This window comes from Colossoma macropomum, unplaced genomic scaffold (assembly GCF_904425465.1).
Source record: "Colossoma macropomum unplaced genomic scaffold, Colossoma_macropomum, whole genome shotgun sequence".
Classification (NCBI taxonomy): Eukaryota; Metazoa; Chordata; class Actinopteri; order Characiformes; family Serrasalmidae; genus Colossoma; species Colossoma macropomum.
Window position 1 is genome coordinate 27,373,886 of NW_023494792.1, and position 20,834 is coordinate 27,394,719.

The following is a 20,834-nucleotide window of genomic DNA, read 5'->3' on the forward strand; positions in this document are numbered from 1 at the left end:
ATCTTTAAAAGTGGAACCAATCTTTAAAAGCTGCAGACACGAATCACGCAAACACCAGCTGCCTCCTGATTGGGTAGATGAATTGCGTTGGCCTGATTCATTTGTAGAAAGTTCAGATTTGCTCAACTTTTTGGTATCGAAGACCAGTTGTGTCGCAGGCCTTTGGGATCAAAATACCTGAGAATTCCTGTGTTAACATGTAAACATCGTTTTGTGTTAACACATAAATTTTCGGTCTGTTAACGCGAGGATTCCCATGTGTATTGAACCCCAAGGCCTGCGATTTTTCGAAACACCCCATCCCACAGACTCGACACGCTGGACCGTCATGCACCGCATGGCCGCATCTGACGGAACAGATGCTTCTCACTGAAGACAAATGGGTTACGTTGCGGTGCGTGGACGTGCCAGAGCAGCGTAAAGGCAGCACGTGGACCCTCATTTTGAACTTTTGTACGCTGCACTGAGCGATGCGAATCCTCATGGTAAATCTGGTGTGCTGTGACCTTTAAGTGCTGCCATGAAATCATTAGTTGCTCTACTCAAATCTGCCTGAGATCCGAGTCATGTGTCTCGAGACCACACCTCTGATAAATATTCCAGCTAGACACAGAAAGAGAGAGAAAAACAAATACATTTTAACTAAGCATATGAGACCAGATGACAGTAACCACAGACACACCTAACTGGCACACAATTATCTACCAGCAGCTCAATACTCACCATGAACACCAAAAAGAATCACAATGGCTACTGCAACAGGTGCACATGAATACTTTATGCCATGCTGTGTCATAAATTTGATAGAATTGCCAACCATGATCTGAAAAAGATTAAAGAAATCAGATATTTGGTTTGTAGCTGAGCGTTAACTTAGATTCCAGTTTGCAAGTGTTTCTGTAAAACTACATTCTAATTTGCAGAAGGGAACCTTCAGGACCTTCTAGACCTTCAGAGAAAGCCTAATGATTTCTGAGAACTAAAACACACATTTCTGTGGTTTTTAGTTGGTTTTATTTGGTAGACTCATGCTTGTATTTAATCTCAGCAAGTATTACAGTATTACTTTTGTTTCATTGCAAAGTTTTGGATGCAAACAAAAAAGTGAAATTCTCAAAAATACTGAGGGGGAAAATGGTCAATCAGGAATTGTTTTGCTGTGTGGTATCTAGGGTAGATACAGCTAAACGAGCTCTCCTATTGTTCAGAACTTCAAGAGCTGAAAGAAGGCCTAACACGTTAGATTAACCATCAGCATAATTACAAAGTAACAGAGGAATTTTGTAAGAAAAAATAAATGTCTGTGTTTAAGCTATAACTGCCTTTTTTTAATATTCTGTCCTGCAGTTAAATTTTCCGTTCTACCTTAAATGCAACAGCAGTTAAATTCTAGTGCCTAAATGCACCAAAATGTAACTGCTGTGCAATTTAAGGTGGAATGAAAAACTGCATTAAAAAGCTAATTTCAGCCAGAAACAGTTAATTTTAGCTCTTTTTTTTACGCAGGGGTTATTAGACTTTGGGACACATTTGCTTAAAGTCAATGAGATCTAACTGCTCACCATGTGGCCATGAGGGGATGCAGTTTCACTTCCTGCTATAAAATGCAGGGGTGTGGCTAAAATAAGACTCCGCCTATGACAAAAACCTTTTGGTAGTGACATGTAGGATAGCATTTTTTGAATTAAGTTTTCTTTTTTTTAATTAAACTCATGATAAATTTAAATCTTTCAACCTCAATTTAAAAGAAATTACAAAGAAAAAACATTGAAAAAAGGAAAAAAAAAACATTTAAATGATTTTGTATGTATTTAGCTTATTTTTCATTATTACTTATTAATTTCAATTAGTGCCTTGGTTTAAAATGGATCATCACATAATCTTTGTAACTATTCAGACTAGGTCTGAATACTTTTAACAGTTTTTACTGCAGGATTGCAGTTAGAACTAATTTGGGGGACTCATTGAGCAAGCAATAACAGACTGAATAGTCATACCATGATTGAGTCCAGTCTGATTTCATGTCCATTTTCTCCTACAATTCTACAGGTGAGAGCAGTGGACATAATCTTATCAATCACACACTCAAACTGCTCTTCTTCCTGCAGCCCCCACACTGTCACATCTTCCCGTACTCATATTCAGCATGTCGTCTGTTTTCTAGTTGAAGAACAGTAAAGTGGGGAAGAAAAAGTGAGATACAGTAAACAGAGCCAAGATACAGTTACATTTTGAATGTATCACTTGCAAACGAAGGGCTATAACACAACCATAATGACGCAACACTCAAAATAAATGTTGTAGCTCATACTCAGCCTAAAGCACTGCACTTTCATAAAATCGTAAACAGTTTTTACTGTAGAACACCTTATTATCATCAGTCATTTATTAAGCCCTTGGAGAGCTGAATGAAGCATAAAACAGCAGAGAAAACATATATGAATGTAATTTGGTTCTCATGTTCCAGCAGTTAATCAAATAAAGTTTGCTTTTTTAATTTTTAAGGGATTGATAGCAATCTTGGACATGATTAAAGTCAGTAGGAATGCTGACCCTACCTTGATAGTGACCAGCACATCATTGTCCACTTTAGAGGTGGAGAAGCTGGTGAATTCTGGATCTGGGAGGTAAAGCAGTTTATCTGCACAGTCCACTGTTGAGTTTCCCACTATGAGAGAGACACTGAATGGCCCAGAGTCCATGTATTCTCTCTGATCATGAGTGTGGAACCAAAAGACCTGAGAGATGTTAAAGATAAACCAAATTTTAAAGATATTAGTGATGAACCAAAAGTGTACATAAATCCACATTGTTCAATCCTCTGTGTTACAACTACTTCATACTTCATTTGAATTAATGACTGTGTATGCTACACTGTAAACCAGAGTGTCTGCACTCAACTCAGTCTGAGAGATGATCACACTTATACCTTGTTTGAGTTGAGGGTGATCGATTTGAGAGATGAATGAACAGTAACTGCATCCACAAATCCCAGATTGTTCCCCAACACGTTGATCTTCCTCTTACCTCTGAAAGCAAAATGGTACAACACTTAATCAGCCAATCAGAGAAGAATTTCAGGACAGCAGAGGTAGGAGTTGCAGGAGATTAAACCAACTCTGATAACTAGAAGTGATAGAGAAGGAAATGAGGACTAAATTAGCAAAGCTTTAGCTGGACTTTAGCAATTCAAGAAACACTAGTCCCATTTCAAGAGTTCAAGAGGCTCTGTAAAAGTTCTGGGAAATATTAAAGTTCTTGTGGGAATTATATGTTTTTCTCTCCCTCATCTGGTGTTAACTATCAGTGGTTCTCACATCATGTTTAATTGTGGATTAGTTTGTTAAAGATCATCAACCAATTGATCATCTTTTTCTGAGAAACAGTATTAAAATTAAGTGATTTGGGTAGAAACAGATTCTACACAAAGATTTTTAGTGTTTTCATGCTGTACCTGGCCCAGGTGTTTCTAGGCTGCAGTCCAGTACAGGTGGGCTGGGAGCCATAAGTGATTTTGGTGTTGCTATGACAACGGCCGTTTGCTGTCACCACACACACCCGCACAGTTCCTTTATTTCCGTTTGGAATGCTGAACTTCAGAGTGTCAGTGGAGCGCTCCAACACTGGAGTCCTGATGGAAAACAGCAGATTCACTAAAGAGACACAAATCAAATACATCATGCATACAAACACACACACACACACACACACACACACTCACACACACACACACACACACATATAAATACACTTCTGTTAACACTCACTCCTTTGAAGTGCACTCCATGAATCCCTGAAAGCGGATTTTCTCTTCCAGTTCCAGGTTTCTTCCTTTCAGCACTGCCATTTTTTTGCCATGAAAGGAGACCTGATTAGGCTCCAGGGAGAAAATCTCTGGCTAGAAAAATGATAAAAAAGAGAAATTTGAAACTCACTTTTAACCAACCCTTCATATGAAAACACCTGTATTATTATGTGTACAAACAACCAGTTAAGAAGTGCTGTCTTCTGTGCACAGTGATGTAATACTTAGATTAGAGTTTTATTTTTTATCTTTATAGAAAACATATCAGAGTATGTTTTATAAATATATGAAAGTAAAAAATAAATTAAAAACTGAAATAAATAATAAATTGTGTTCTATTTGTATAAAAACTATTCATAACATACAAAATAGAAACGCAGGAGCCATCATACTTGTCCCAATTCGCTCACTAGTTCCGTATATGGAGTGAATCAATACATAGTAAAAACTAATTCGAGCACTGGCTAGATCCCTGGAGATGGGAACATCGGGACTCTGATGACTCAGTCATGAATATACAAGAGCATTGTTCCATCCACTGTGATTTTTAGGATGGATATTTCAGTTATTTCATGAACAGTCTCATCTTGTTTACTCTGAGACCCAGGTACGGCCATGTGTGTGTCACATTCTGTAATGGTTGATAAATTTAAGCCTTTCTTCAGCTGATTAACACAGCTAGCATAAATACAAATTACATTAGTGTCACTGCTGCCAAGTTAACCATGTTTCTCCTAAGCAATTCATAGCAGCTATAGCTAAAATGCTAAAATGTCAGCTGACAAGTTTAAAGTCACTGAATATTTCCCAATGGACCTGCTTAGCTAAGCTGAAACAGTTGATGCTCACTGATTGTTATGGTGCATTGGCAACTTTTTTAGGAAACAAAAGTTCTAGTGCACTGGAACGATTTTGACAACAAGACACTCTAGGAAATGTCCGATTCCTTTGAGACACACCCTACACTGTTAGAAATAAAGGTTCTGTGCAGGTGACATTTTTTGGTCAACCAGGTACAAACAATGTAAATGTACCTCAAAGATACAGCAGTGGTTTCAAGGTCCAATTTTCTACTTTAAAAATGTTTTTCCAGGTGAAAAGTGTATTTTTTTTTTTACTTTTTCATAACCTAATGTTTTAAAACAGAACAATAAAATAAAAAGCCTGGAGACGAGACAGGGGGTGTGTGTCTGCTTAAAAGTACTGAGATGTACCCTTGAGGGTACCATCCCAGTGACAAGAGGGGTACTGCCCCAGTGATAAGAGGGGTACTTCTCCAGTATGTTCTTATTCTTAGTTCCCTTTTCAAACCCTAAGCTTCCCCCTGACACAGATCTTATTTCCACTGACACTGTGAGTGACAGTTTTGTGGGTCACTTACTGCATTACTCCCAGAAGATAATCCTTCACACACGTCCTACAGAGGAGAGAAATAAATTACAGAAAACACTTAATTTTAGTATTAAAATAGATTCATTGCCTTGTTGCCACTGAATTCATAAACACTAAACTGCTTTTTTAAAAAAATAGGGTATCTTGAAGTTTTAGTGATTTGGTAGTTGTTAACTCACCATCACTGCCCCCTAAACATAAATAAAAAAATAAATAAAAATAATTCCTCTTCAGTTGGAACTTCTCAAATAAATTCACAAATAAAATACAGTTTAAAAACATGATTGTACTGAAACAAAATTTATAGTCAGTGTACAATATGACCATGAATTAAATCTGTGTGCGTCTTTCTGAACTGGAGTACACATATGTGGGTAATATGATCTCCAGGGTCGTTATAGTAAATAAATATTAAATAAATAAATAAATACAAATAAAATGTCAGAATGTGAGTACCTGTGATGCAGATTCAAGAGCCCAGCTGCACATATTAGTACTGCTGGACCAATAACACCCAGCTGAAACACACGCTACACACCTGCATACAAAACAAACACACACACACACACACACACACATCCATGATCATGGTTTTCAACTACATTCAGTTAAAAGATCAAACAGCACAACAGTTTCTTAGGCAGTTAAAAAGGCAGTTGAGCCGATTATTATGTAGCGATTTTAATGTTTTAATGGGTAAATGTTAATGTTTTAAGGTGTATAATGTGTAAATGTTTAGGTTTTAATGTGTATAATGTGAAACAGCTATACACATTAAAACATAAATTGCTACATGATAATCGGCTCAACTGACTTTTTAACTGCCTGATATGTTAAGCTTAGCAAATAAGAAGAAATTGTGCAGAAAAATTTGCATTTGTTATTTTCACTTTCAAATCAACCTGTAATTTGACCAGGGATGTTTAAACTTTTTTATATGACTGTATATCACATATACATTAAAATTACCTGAAGTGGCCCAACATGCCAGACAAAATGTATCATGATGACCGGCTGCTGTTTGGAGAGCTTTTATCTAAAATGTCTTACTTATCATATGGTGATGTCTCTGTGATGTCTGGGCAGCTCCTCAGTTTCAGGCTCTCTGTGATTTTCTGATCTCCAATTGTGACAGTCGCTTTGACTGGACATACAAAAGAAAACACTTTCTGTGTGAACATGATTAACTACTGAGAGTTATCATAATCAGTTAGTCAGAGAGAGGTTGAGACGCTTGATTATCATTTGTTTTTTGTGTATTGCATATTCATAAATGCTGTTTACATTTTTATATAGTATTATATACTGTTAGGTTACAACAGCTACTTCTTGTACTAATGATAATTTAAAATAGGCTTTTGAAATTTAAATGGATGATAAAGTTCAGAGCTATAAAATCTAAACTGACCATTAGCCGGCAGCCACTGACTGGAGAATTTGCAGGAGCAGTTGGGGAAAACTGCAGAACTGCTGTTACATAGATTCTCATCTTCCTTCATGAAGGTACATGTTGAAAGAGGATTTTCTGTTCCCTCCACACTCAAGTAGAGATTCAGACTGAGCTGAAGGAGAGAGCACAGTAGTGGATAAAAATCGATAAATGTCTAAAATAAAGGTGAAGTGATTTTGAGATTTTAAATCAAAGATACACATTTACCTCAGTGGAGACTTCAGTCACTTGAAAAGAAATCAGCTCTTTCTGAAAAGAATCTTCAGGAATGAAGATCCAAGTAGAGTTTGAACACTCGTCTTTGGTCGAGCATCTAGAGTGACCACAATGAGAAATTGAGTCACATGATCACACATGGTGGATACTTGATGTTTACAGCCTGCTTTGCTGTCCTGGGAGCCACTGTAGGGTTATGAGGAATGTGGTGTTACTCAGTATGCAGGAATGATTTCAGAACTCTTTCTATGTGCTCTCCACATTATCAAATACTGTAGAGCAGTACAGCACAGCTATCCTCATATAGGGAGGGGCTACATACTAGTAAATTGGCATGTCATAGGCATGTAAGTAACTCAGTTTTTTTTTTTCTTCACATATTATCACAATGTGATTAGGCAATTTTCTCATTGTGCTGAATACTGAAAATATCTGATAAGAAATAAAATTAATTTTATCCAGAACTTTTATACAAATCAGCTGAAAGTACCATTCAGGCTATACATTTCATAGCAACTATGTATCCATGGCTTTCAGTTTCTTATTATTTGGCCATAAGGTTGCATAATTGTTTTTAAATCTTCAGGCCACTATGGCCCCCTTTTAGATTGAATGCTAGAACCTGCAAACTGAATTTCACTGAACAGCTGAAAACTATAGTTTTCATATGAACATGATGCAACCAAGCAAGTATCATCGTTAAAAACAACATGATCAATCATACAACTAAAGATTGCTTGTCTTCATTATATCTACTTGCTTTCTCTCTACTGAGTTTATCTAACTCTACTGTTCTCAAGGTGTTAAGAACAAGGTAGTTTGGTGCTGCTGTTAGCAGCATTAATAGTCATTAAACCATTTTTGTGTGGATTTGGATGTATGTTTTGGACTTTTGTCCTATTAGACAATTAAACCGCAATTGAATGGTATCTTTTTGGAACTGGTGTCCATTTTTTCATAGAATACATGACGTCATTTAGCCTAACACGATTCCAAAAGCCTTTGAAGGAAAAAACCTCTAACCACCACCTCTGCCCCCACACACTTTAAATACATTTGCATCCTCTTCTTAGAAGCTTTACTACAGCTCCAGTTGTTTTAAACTTTGAAAACTCTGAATTGCTGTCGTAACAGTGGATACAAGCATTTTCAGTTGTGTAGTTAATTTTATGGTCTTTTAAATAGTCTAATTTTTGAAGGCTAGCAAAACATTGTCTCGGGTCCTTTTTGTATTCTCAAATCTTCCCCATGTTGATGAATGACTACACGAATTTGGCCTCTGTGGTTCCTCATACCCAGTTAAACAGGAAGACATGCAACATCACTAAAGTGGACTTGAAATATAAAAGGGAACATGCTTCACTTACTATTTACTCATTAGAATTTCTATGGGTGCCAGGAATAATAAGAATAAGAATAGGAAGAATAATAATAAGAATAATAATAATGGCTTTTTAAATATTACAGTTTTTGTTTGTTTTCTTTGACAAATTTACTTCCATTAAAGTTTAGATTTTTTTAGATCTTTTTTTTACCAGTTCTATCATGGGTGTCATATTTTGCTTGACAAAAAGTGCAGGGGACCAACTGATTTGTTGAAAGTTGAGGGGCATATTCTCTCCTTCAGCAGCACCCCTGATTACAAAGGCTCAGACAATCCAGAAAGCTGTTAGTTCTGGTTATTCAATAGGTAGTTATAGTATAGTTCACCAGCCAATGACAGGAGCCTTTTAATCCATGTGTCATTTGTATTTGGACATGCTGATGCCATTCTTTTTCTGCATTGTGGGTTAGCAAATACATTTCAGAGAAGGACATTTACACTGATGGCATTAGATTCTGTATGTGGGCTTATGCTAGATACAGTATTTTGTGATTTTTAGGTTACTCAGGAAGACTGCTGTATTATAACCTTAAAAGAACATTTCACAGCTCATCATCTATAGAAAATCAATATTCACTGTTGAATCATCTAGAGTGTCTGGTCTATGAATTTACACCATAATGTCTGTTAGAGCTGTATTAAACCATGCTGAACTAGCAGCCAGTAAAATTCAGGGCCATAACGCAAGTAGTGCTGATTCTCCACTGGCCGACATACCTGCAAATAAACTATATCTTCTATAACTATAAACTATAGCCTCCAGTGCTACAAATATTCATATTAAGACCGTGAGTTTCTGCCAGGGGCACTATAGGCACGTAAAGATCCGGAGCTCAGTCTGATTTTAAAACCTTTTTTACTGAATGTGAGAATCTAGACATCAATAATCTAGTAGGAATTCAGCATTGATCACTGACATGTCTTGTAAACATAATCATAAAAACAAAAGAAATGACTAGTGAACACTGTTTTGTTTGCCCAATAATGCCATTATTAAAAACCCCTGTATATTTTCTCTCTCTCCACATCAACTATCTCTTCCACACGCCTCCTGCGGAGAAACATGTGATGATTCCGGGTTGGTTAAAAACTGTTAATAAATATTAGTAATTAGTAAATACAACCCCATTTCCAAAAAAGTTGGGACGCTGCGCAAAATGTAAACAAAAACAAAATGCAATGATGTGGAGATCATTTAAACCCTATATTTATTTGAAAATACTACGAAGACAACAAATCAAATGTTGAAACTGTTTTTTGAAAAATATATGCACATTTTGAATTTGATGACAGCCACACGTTCCAAAAAATTTGGGACAGGGGCATGTTCACCACTGTGTTGCATCATCTCTTCTTTTAACAACACTCTGTAAGTTTTTAGGAAATGAGATGACCGACTGCTGTAGTTTAGAAAGTGAAATGTTTTCTCATTCTTACTTGATATAGGATTTCAGCTACTCAACAGTTCTGGGTCTCTAGTCGTATTTCTCATTTCATAAAGTGCCACATTTTCAGTGGGTGACAGATCTGGACTGCAGGCAGGTCAGTTTCGCACCCTAACTTTTTTACTACAGAGCCATGCTGTTGTAATATGTGCAGAATGTGGTTTTGTATTGTCTTGCTGAAATAAGCAGGGCCATTCCTGAAAAAGACATCATCTAAATGGTGCCAAAGCCTGTATATATCATGCAGCATTAATGGTGTCTTCACAGCACTAATGCCCCCCCATACCTGGCTTTTGAACTGTGTGCTAATAACAAGCCTGATGGTCTTTAGCCCACAGGATGCAGCGTCCATGATTTCCAAAAAGAAATTCACATTTTGATTCGACACTTTTCCACTTTGCCTCAGTCCATCTCAAATGAGCTCAGGCCCAGAGAAGGTGGCAGCATTTCTGGGTCCTGTTTATATATGATTTCTTCTTTGCGTTTTAGAGTTTTAACTTTTATGCATTTTTGCATTTATGGATGCAGTGATAAACTGTGTTCACAGTGGTTTTCAGAAGTGTTTCTGAGCCCATGCAGTCATTTCCACTGCAGAATCATGTCTGTTTTTAATGCAGTGCCACCTGAGGGCCCAAAGATCTTGGCCAACCAATACTGGTTTTCAGCCTTGTCCCTTGCATACAGAGATTTCTCTGGATTGTCTGAATCTTTTAATGATATTATGTACTGTAGATGACATAATCCCCAAGTTCTTTGCTATTTTAGGTTTCGAAATGTTATTCTTCAATTGTGGCACTATTTGCCCACACTGTTTTTCACAGAGTGGTCAACCCCTCCCCATCTTAACTTCTGAAAGACTCAGCCTCTCTGGAATGCTCTTTTTCTACCCAGTGAGTTACTGACCTGTTAACTTATGACCACCAGGTGTTTTTTTAAGCATTAGCATTATACAACTTTACTAGCCTTTTGTTGCCCCTTCCCAACTTCTTTGGAACGTGTTGCTGCCATCAAAATCAAAATGGGCATATGTTTTTCAAAAAATAAGAAAATTTCTCAGTTTCAACATTTGATATGTCGTCTTTGTACTATTTTCAATTAAATATAGGGTTTAAATGATTTGCACATCATTGAATTTTGTTTTCATTTACATTTTGCACAGCATCCTAACTTTTTTGGAAATGGGATTGTACTATAAAATGATAAGTATTATAAAAACCCAGGCCAGTCATTGCCCCTGGGTTCTGCTGTTCATTAGAGACCAATGTTTTGCAATTCACAGCTGACAGTCATGTCTATCTAAAGAAACAGATCATATCAGATTTATTTAAATAAGACTGCATGTTAACAGCTTGTGAAAGGAAGTAAAACGAAATAGTGAAAAGAAGTAAACGCCATCTCTACATCAAACTATAAACTATATTTTTTTTTCAGAAAATGTTAATCCACAACTACTCTACTTTTTATTTGTAAATGGAAGAATTTCCAAGTACAAGAAAATTCTGGACACAAATGTAATAAAGTTAGTCAAGTTACATTTGAAGTTAAATCACTTCAAAGCATGAATCACTTCAAGAAACACAAGCTGAAGCTTTTGGACTGGAGCTCCCTTATCCCTTGTTTAATATAAATATATTTGTACATAGCAGAGAGGATTTTTATCTTTATTTTATTTTATTTTATTTTTGTTTTTCCCTTACATCCGTACATAGGTCCCTCCTGTCTCTATATTGTGTATATTTTGTGTATATTTTGTGTATATTTAATATATTTCAGTTTTAGTATTTTCTTGTATTTTTATTTTTACTTATTTACTTTCTGTAGAGTGATTACCTGAGCCTCGCCACAAGCATTTCAATGCATGAATGTCCTGACATGTTGCGCAAATGACAAATAACTTGAAACTTGAAACTTGAACTCAGAGTTCCCTGACTTGAACATCACTGAAAATCTGTGAGTAGATTTTAAACATGCATTCTGGAGGCAAGAGTGGGAGAAATTCCTAAAACAAAAATAGAAAAACGGAAGCTGGCTACAATAAGAAAAAAAAAATTAAAAATAGCTTTTTGCAGATGCCGTACTTCTTTTCACTTCAACAAACAACAAAATATGCATACACCGAGCTGTATGTGTTATGTATTTTATTACTGTTATTTTTGTCCTGTTTATAAGCTTTGTTACATTCTCATGTTTATTGTAATTATGTATTATTTTTTTATATTCCACATACATGTATATACATCCATGCAGCCAACTACACCTTGTGTGCCCCTCTTCCCCTCCTCCTGTTAACACCAAGCTAACAATAATGAAAATAATCCCTAAAATAGTGTCTAAGAAGTAGTATCATAGTATTTGCTATGATTCTCTTTCTAGGGTGAATGAATGAGCCAATGATTTTCTTTACAGTAAGTTAAAGAGTTTTTTCAAAAAAGAGAGTGAGCTATATACTGTGTAGTTTGTTATTTTTTACTGCCTCCCTTTCAGCCAGTCAAGATGTTTGGAATAGAAAATAAACTTATTTACATAAATCAAGCTATAGTCTCCTAAGAACGTAGAGCTTACTGACTGTCAAGCTGCTGTTATGATGCTGTTAAGGCTGAGTTAAATCCAAGTTTAATTTGCTAATCCAAGAATACAGCATCATGGTGGGGTATACCCTACTGTTATATGGTCTAATACAGGTAAGTCAAAATGAGACTTCTATGACTTTCACAGGGTGTAAGATATGCTACAGTGAGTCACCTAAAACCTTAGTAGAACCAAAGTCCCAAAACACATTGCAACTTAAAAATGGTCTTATGTGGTGCAGCTGCTTATCTGTTAATCTGTAAAGCAGGTGTAGTTAATATTTTGCAAAATATCAGTATTGATTTGTTTTGCTGAGATCAGTTTAAACTGCATGTAAGGTGGATAAAGACAGTTACAGAGGCAACCAGCACACAATGCTTTAATACTTATAAATAAAAAGGCAGAGATTTAGCGTTGAAAAGGAGATGTGTATGAATTGGTGAGGAACCTACTTGCTTGTAGTCAGACACCAGCCACAGGACGGATCCTGAGAAGCTCTGCAGTCTCTCAAAGTGCTGTACAGACCACACTGAGTCACTGCTACCTGCTTGATCTACAACACAAACATATACAAACAATACATCTTACATTAAATGTCTAAGATATTAGTTCACTTCCCTGAAATTGCTGTAGTTTAAATAAACTGACTTTAAATAAACTTGAATTGTCATTGCAAAAAGCTGAGCAGTCATTTAAAAGGGCAAATAGTTTTACTTGTTACAATTGCACCTAAAATTCCTTATTTCAGTGTCCAGAGTTGAAGAGCTCTTAGGTAGGTTGTTTTTAATGGTGCTTATGTCATCTTCTGATGATGGGTGTTTGGCTCTAAGACTCACCTGATTTCCCAAAGCTATGTAGATGTATTTATGATCCACTGGATCAAAGTGCATTCTGGGAAACACCATCCTGTCATCAGTAGATTTGTACAGCACCGTCAAACAGCCAGAATTCAAAGCCTTGTCCAGCACAATCTGGAAACACAAACAGAAGAATAAAAAATCAGGGTAATCTGGCATCTGGCTGCTAGCCAAAATGAAAAAAGAAAGCAAATAATGTTTGCCCAACTAATATAAATAATTAAGACAATAGGAATCACTATGTGTTTGTTCTGCAAACCTTTGAAGGTTTCTTGTTTTTTGAAGAAGAGTTTAATATATTTTACAAGTACATAAAAGAAACAGTTGATGTGATTATGTGATCAGATAATCATGATATTTTGGAGAGACTGTCAGACAGTAAAGATTATGAGACAGTTCACAACTACAGGACATTAAAAGGTTCAAACTCATGCAAAAAACAAAACAAAGTTAAGTTTAATATTCTAACATTGATTTTTATTTTGTTGAGTGATTATGTATTAGAAGATGGACAGAAAGTCAGACCTTCATCAGTTGTCCATTTGCAGTTCCGATGTAGAGCTCAATCCAGGATCCTTTCTTTTCTGCTGCTACAGATGACATTGAACTGTGTTTGAGCACCACAGCATGAGGACTCAGAACATGATCTCCTTTCTGCAGAGACCTGAAACATGTTGAGGGAAAGAAATTTAGAAGCTGAATGACATGAAGCATAAAAGTGCTGAGCATTTCAAATGTTATAAATCATAACTGATATTTTATTTACTAGTAATTTCCCATCTGAGCTGTGCACTGTGGTGTACAGCTGAAATATGAAGGTACTCGGTCTCTGATCTGACTGAGGTCGTAAATGGCCAAAGCAGTGTTCTGGGGGTCGTGCGCTTCTTGCGCAGTGAATATTCCCGCCCAGAGAAGAGGAGATCCAGAGGAGAGAACTGCAGAGGAGGATAAGAGCTTTTTACGGTCTTTATCATCACAGCACTGTAGCACTGCACCTTGTAGAGATCTGGTCATTTCTGATTTACTGCGGCTGTTCTTCATCCTTAAGACCACCACAGCTGGACCTGTTCCAGACTTAACGTTCACCAGCAGGTACGAGTGAGAGGGAGGAGATGATTGGAAGCCGTCAATCCACTCAGCATCACTCTGTGGAGAAATGCTGGCTTCGTTTGAAGAGGCTACTTTTAGAGAAAATTCCTCCTATCTGAGAGTCCAGAGTGTTCCGCAGAGACACTCCACCATCATCGGAGCCACAATGATCAGAAATCTTCTCTCTGGCAACCAACATGTATCTCTCTGCATTTCCTTCATCAAAATCTACAATAAAGGAAACAGATGATTTATTAACAGAGGGTCCAACAGACAAATCCTCCCTGCTGATGTCATTGATGTCCAGGAGTTCACAGTATCCACAGTCAGAAGTTCCGCAGGTTATCAGGGTCTTATTCGCGTCGAAAGGCAGTAAAATATTAACTTGGTGATGTGTGTGGTCAGATATGTCCTTGTGTTTTTCCTCTACTAGATCGAGCCTCATCTGGAGGAGCTGAGAGTCGGTGATGACGAACACTTTTCCGTTTCCAACAGCAAAGTTCCTGATCTCTCCTTTAACGCTGAACTCCGTTAAGGAGGAAACAGCGCTTTGGAATAAGAGCAGCATTCCCAGATAAACAGTCCTCATCCTGCAGGTCTGAGTGGAGCTCAAACTCAGACAGAGTCAGTCTGATCTACAAGTGGAGATGAGAGAAGATCAGGACTAATGTCTGCAGAGCGTCTCTGCTCTAAGTGGATGGAGGTGAGAACTTCCGTGTTCAATGTGTTTGTAGCTCATCCTCACATCATTAGTATCAGACTGAAGTGATACAGCTGCTGAGCTCTTTAGCTTATAGAGTTTAAATATTGATAACAAGCTTTTTCAGCTCTGAGCTCTGTTTCTCAAAACTCTACACGGTTCAGTATGTTTGAATACAAAATATATTCAGTAAAACAATTTCCCAATTTTTTCATTCTCCTCTCACTCAGCCTCAGCTTTTAGCAAAACTGTGTATTTCTACAGCTCAATTTTCAAATTCTTGCATACGTTGTTACAAAACTGTTACACTGAACTCCAAAAGCTAACATGAACAAAAACTAGATATCAATTATAGCTAAATCACAAATACTACATTAGACGACAACAATCAAATCCTAATAAATGATATGTATGTAAATATGACTATTTGTATGAAGAAATCACCACTGGAGTTCTTTCGATATGGTCCCACTCTGTGTACAAGAGTTGAGATTATCTCTGATGACAACATGTGACCAAATGATGCAGACCAGGTGAGTATTGGATTTTTTTTTCAGTCACTTCATGAGAAGATATATTTCTCTGTTTTGCAATGATTGTCTTCTGTAATGAGTTTTTGAAACAAGCTCTTGTTTACATGATCAACCAGCGAATATTAACTACAATACAAATCAAACTAAAGAGCATCATTGTGTACCACCGCACAGATTTACATGGAGTACGTTAGTGCATCTAACGTAATGTCGACGATTATTATTGCTTCTGAGGTGATTGTGCTTTGATTGACGAAGTATTCTTGTTGTAAGAACACTAGTGTTGATATTCCGATGGAATGAGTTTATCTTGAGATGTGTCTGCAGTGTTTTTAGAAGGGAACCACCTGATGGACCTGGCTTGTAACTCACTCACTCACTCACTCTATTAACTTCTGTGTACGTCCGGGGTGTCCTATGAGGCACTACACAGGGTCATCGCTTGGCGTGGGCTTCACAGTTCATACGTTTCACTCCAGCTCGAGAGAAAGAGAGCACCCAGTCTCAAGCCAGAAAACGGCAGAGGCGCACAAATGCATATGCTTTTTTGCACGATCGTCTATATCAGGCGCGCAGCGCAGTGGACGATATCATACGAGGCCGATTCGTTTGGCTCTTTAATCGCAGCGTCTTATTCGCCGGCTGAAGTTGCTCCTTATTGACGGCTCCTCATTCAGCGAACGACGGTAAAATAAAGGGAGTGTTCACATTCGCATATTTGCTGCGCAATTTCCATTTTGACAGACTCAGAGAGACTAATAATGAAGACATAAATAAAGAATTAAGAATGAGCACTATGTGCATGGCAGTATGGCACAGTGTGAGTTATCGTACGTAAAAGTAAATGGGAAAGAAGCTGAATTTCAGAGGGATTTATTCACATGATAACAATAACAGATCTCAAACAGAGAACGACTCTGTCCCTGCAAGGAAAACCTGGTTTAATCTCGTTAAATACTTATACTAAATAAATAACTGACAACGTGGCACATAGAGCAGTGGTGCCCACAAGTAAATGAATAAATTCCAGGTGGATTCACATCGGGCCAGAGAAATTACATAACACAGATAGAGATCCAGTCTTCCCCTGGAAGGAAAACCTGGTTTTAGTCTGGCCAAAGCTGATTTAATACTTTAAAAATAACTGGCAACGTGGTATCTTGTTAGTTTTAATAAGGGCCAGAAAAATGATTTTCACTAAATGTGAGATTTTATACATCAACAAAACGTTCAGCAATGTTGATTGGCGGATTTTATAAACAAAATCATAAAAAACACTGTAACAGAAAATAGAAAAAAAAATAGAAAAATAAAGACGTTTCTCCAGTAGTCCCAATTTTAAAGTCATATTCGACACATCTGCTCTCAAATGTGCTGCTAACACAGAAACATTTTATCTGTAGTTTTTATATATTTTAAAATGCAGAGTTTTTTGAGTTTTTACTTGAAGTGATTAACCTGCATGGCTTAAAGATATTCGGGGCTGGAAGCTCAGGCCAGGCGGCGCCCTGCCATTAACTGCCACGAATTTCTAGTATGGAATATCCACTTGCTGTACTTACTGATGAACAGCAGGGGGCAGTGCGAGGTGGCGTTTTTCTCTGCTGGCGTTTCTGGATCTCTCTCGTAACTGACTAACCCTGTCACCTCATCAGTTCTTTCCTGCACTGTTTATCTGAAGGTGACAGGTTTGGTGGTCTAATAGGTTTTGCACAGTTGTTAGAAGTCAAATTGCCTCTGTATCTTTCAATCATTTTTTTAAAAGCAAGTTTTGGAATCTCCTGTTTTTTTTTTTTACTTGTTTTGCGTTGACTTTCCTTCCTTATCCTTGTAATTTAATATCCTCAGAAATTTGTTCTGAAAATAAATAACTTGTACTCAATGACAGTTCTGACTGGAAATTAAATAAAGGGGGTTAAAGGGTGGTCTCTGGCTTTTGCACAGCACTGTATGGCAGGTGTACCTGATAAAGTGGCCAGTGAGTGTACCTACAGCATAGGTGTACATAATGAACTGACACCTCAGTGTCTGTGGCATGACTAGGGCTTGTCGATCTGCCCTCTGCAGATTTTATTGTTATCTGTCCTGTTATATAGTGTATATAGTGTACTGTAACACTCATTCAGTCTCATCGGTGTGACAGAATTTGTGAGTGAATAAGACAAAGCATACACAGATATTTCATTGACTTAGAATAATGGTACTATCTGTGTTCAGTGAAGTTTTCAAGATACTGAGGATCAAAGATTTCACTTTCAAAATAGCAAAACTCTTAAGTGGTACAATCACCTTTCATAGCCTAATAAAGTCATTGTCTTGCGATACCACTGAATCAGTGGCGATACCCCTGAACACTAAAATCATATCATATGTGGAATTACCTTTTCTGTGATGGACCAAACACAGAGAAAATGTTTTATTTCTGAGAGCTTTAAGTTTAGAAGGTATCTATGAATAAACACCGGAATGGAAACTTCTGTTCAACACTCAAACTTCATCATAAACACTTATAAAGCATGATATGTATGTAACTATGAAGGCAGCTGTTTCAGTGTAATACAGCGTTGTACACTGTTTTACATTAATTTAACTTTCAGACATTTGCACGTTTCATGAGCCTGTAATGTAAAATATATTGCGATGAGAATGATTAGGAAATATCAAGACAATAAGCATCAGAGCAGGTGCTACATAATTTAAGGGGAAAAAAGCTGAAAAGATGCTCCAACTGTGTAAATTTTGATGTAATTTTTATGGATGGATGGATGGATGGATGGATACTTTATTGATCCCAAAGGAAATTTAGCAGTCACACAACACAGGACAGTTAATAATAAGAATGATACAATATAAAATGAAGAATATATACAAAAAACCTATCTACAGGCATATATACAACTAAAAATATGCAATAAGATCTATCCTGAGATAAAAAAAAAAAGGCAATGCAATAATGAATGTACAAGGAGGTACAGGTAACAGCACATAATGACAATGAAAATAAAGTGTCTAGGTGTGGCGTGTCCAGATGTGCAAGATGTTTGTTACGGTGTGCAGAAAGTGCAATATGTACAGTAAGGTGTCCGTATGTGCAGATAGATAAAATAAACCTGTAATTTAGCGTGAGAGATTCAGTCCTCATCTATCCTCTTCCCTCTTCTTTTCTGGCCCCACTGGGAAGAGTTGAAGAGCCTGATGGCTCTAGGGACAAAGGATCTCCTGAATCTGTCGGTTGACCAGCTCTGTGACAGTCTGTGAGACCTGCTACTAAACATGCTCCTCTTGTCCATGATGATGGTGTGCAGTGGGTGGCCATCATTCTCCATAATGGAGAGCAGTTTGTGCAATGTGTTTCTTTTGGCCACCTTAACCACAGAGTCCAGTTCCACAGTGACCAAAGACCCCGCACACCCGACCAGCTTGTACATCTTTTACATCTCGTCTCTCTTTTTCATGCTTCCTCCCCAGCACACCACAGAATAAAGAAGACAGCTGGCAACCACGGTCTGATAGAACATCTGCAGGAGCTTCCTACAGATGTTAAAGGACCCCAGCCTTCTCAGGAAATAGAGCCAGCTTTGCCACTTCTTGTACAGGATGTCTGTGTTGGCTGACCAGTCCAAACTATCATCCAGTTGCAGTCCGAGATACCTCTAGGCCTTAACCCTCTCCACTTCAACTCCCTGAATAGAGATTGGCTGTGTGAGTGGCCCTGCGAAAATCCACCACTATCTCCTTGGTCTTGGAAGTGTTCAGTAGCGGGTTGTTCCTATAGCACCATGCCACAAAGTCCTTCATCAGGTTCCTGTACTCCTCCTCCTGACCTCCCCTTACACACGCCACAATGGAAGTCATCCAAAAACTTCTGCATGTGGCACATCTCAGAGTTGTACTTAAAGTCTGAGGTGTACAGTGTGTACAGTGAGTACAATAACAATAGAAATATTCTCTCTTTGCTGCTGTGCATGTGTAAATCTTTCTCTCTTTGCTGTTTGTGTCTCTGCTTCTCTGCTTCACGCTGCATTTATCTTCAGTGTTTCTGAAATCAACTATTTAAAATGCACTTTTATTACATAATTTTAGCTAATATATCTTGCTACCCTGGTAGCTGGTTTGCTGGTTTGTAGATTAGATAATTTATGTAAGCTTTGGTGTTTAATTTCCTACTAACTAACAACTGTCTGTATTAGTTAATCAGGGAATTCAGCCTTTAGTTAGTTAGTTTTCTGTTTTGTAGAGATGCTAATTTAGCTAGCAGGCTACCAAGCTAACTCACCAGCCTTTGCGAATATTAGCAGACGCTGGCTTAATAACTGCTTCTAATGTGAAAAAAAGCATAGATGTTACATTAGCTTGTCAGTTTGCAGTCTTACTAGCCTTTCACCTTACCTTTGGCTACTTAAGATTTCTTACTAAATTCTTTAAAAAGTCTAAAGGCTCACTTAAATAGGCATCATAGCCGAGCTAAACCCTCTAAACAGATTAGGCACATTGGTAAAACTTGCATTTTGATTGGTTGTCCTACATTCATCGGCGGTACTGATTGGCTTATACGGAAAGAACTTTATAAGGCCATTTAGTAAGCTGGAACCTTTTGGTACTTGTATCACTACCTTTTTGAAATCAATGAAGTGACAATGAAGTGTTTTTTTTGTGAAAAGTGAAGGGTTCTGCACTTTAAAATAAAATCTAATTATTAAAACAAAAATTAAATCATTTTGATTAAAACAATTTTTCAACTTTCCCTTATTGGGGTGATCTGTGTTCAACCATGTTACTTCCCCAGGTTTCAGCTCTGTTATACAGTCATTTTTGGTGAAAATTGTCTTTTTATTGCCTTTTTATCTTTTTATTTTTTATTGTCATTTAATTTAGTAGCGTATGTTACCAGAAGTGCCAATTCAGTAACGAGAGTCATTAGGTAAAATCACTAATACAAGAAAAAATCCACTATTACTGTGACAACTTTAGATTTTTATTATTTATTTGAAAAGATCTAAAAGCATTTCTTGCTAGAAAATAATGGATTCAATTAACATAGGCTTTTAAATGTCTAACTAAATATGACTCAATTTTGACAAAAATGTCAGATAGAACCTATATATATTGTATATATATTGTATATTGCTGGTCATGCTGGCTTCAGTTGGCTATACAAGAAAACCTGTTCTTTCAGGACACTATCACTGTGTCTTCATGTGTTCCACTTTTCACAAAACGTTTTGTTGCATTTTGTTCCACCTAAAATTAGTTGTAAGGGGTCTTTGAGCGATGAAGGACCACCTTTCAATGGGAAGAACCATTTTGGAAATGAAGAACCTTTTTAAAAGCTAAAGAACCTCCACATTGTGTAAATGTTCATAAAAGACCCATTAAATTGGTACAGATACTTAAT

General features: G+C 37.2%; 1 pseudogene; it reads right to left on the reverse strand.

Moving 5' to 3' along the window:
- LOC118811164 overlaps positions 1–20,834 on the reverse strand; it is a 44,253-nt pseudogene that overhangs the window by 9,413 nt on the left and 14,006 nt on the right.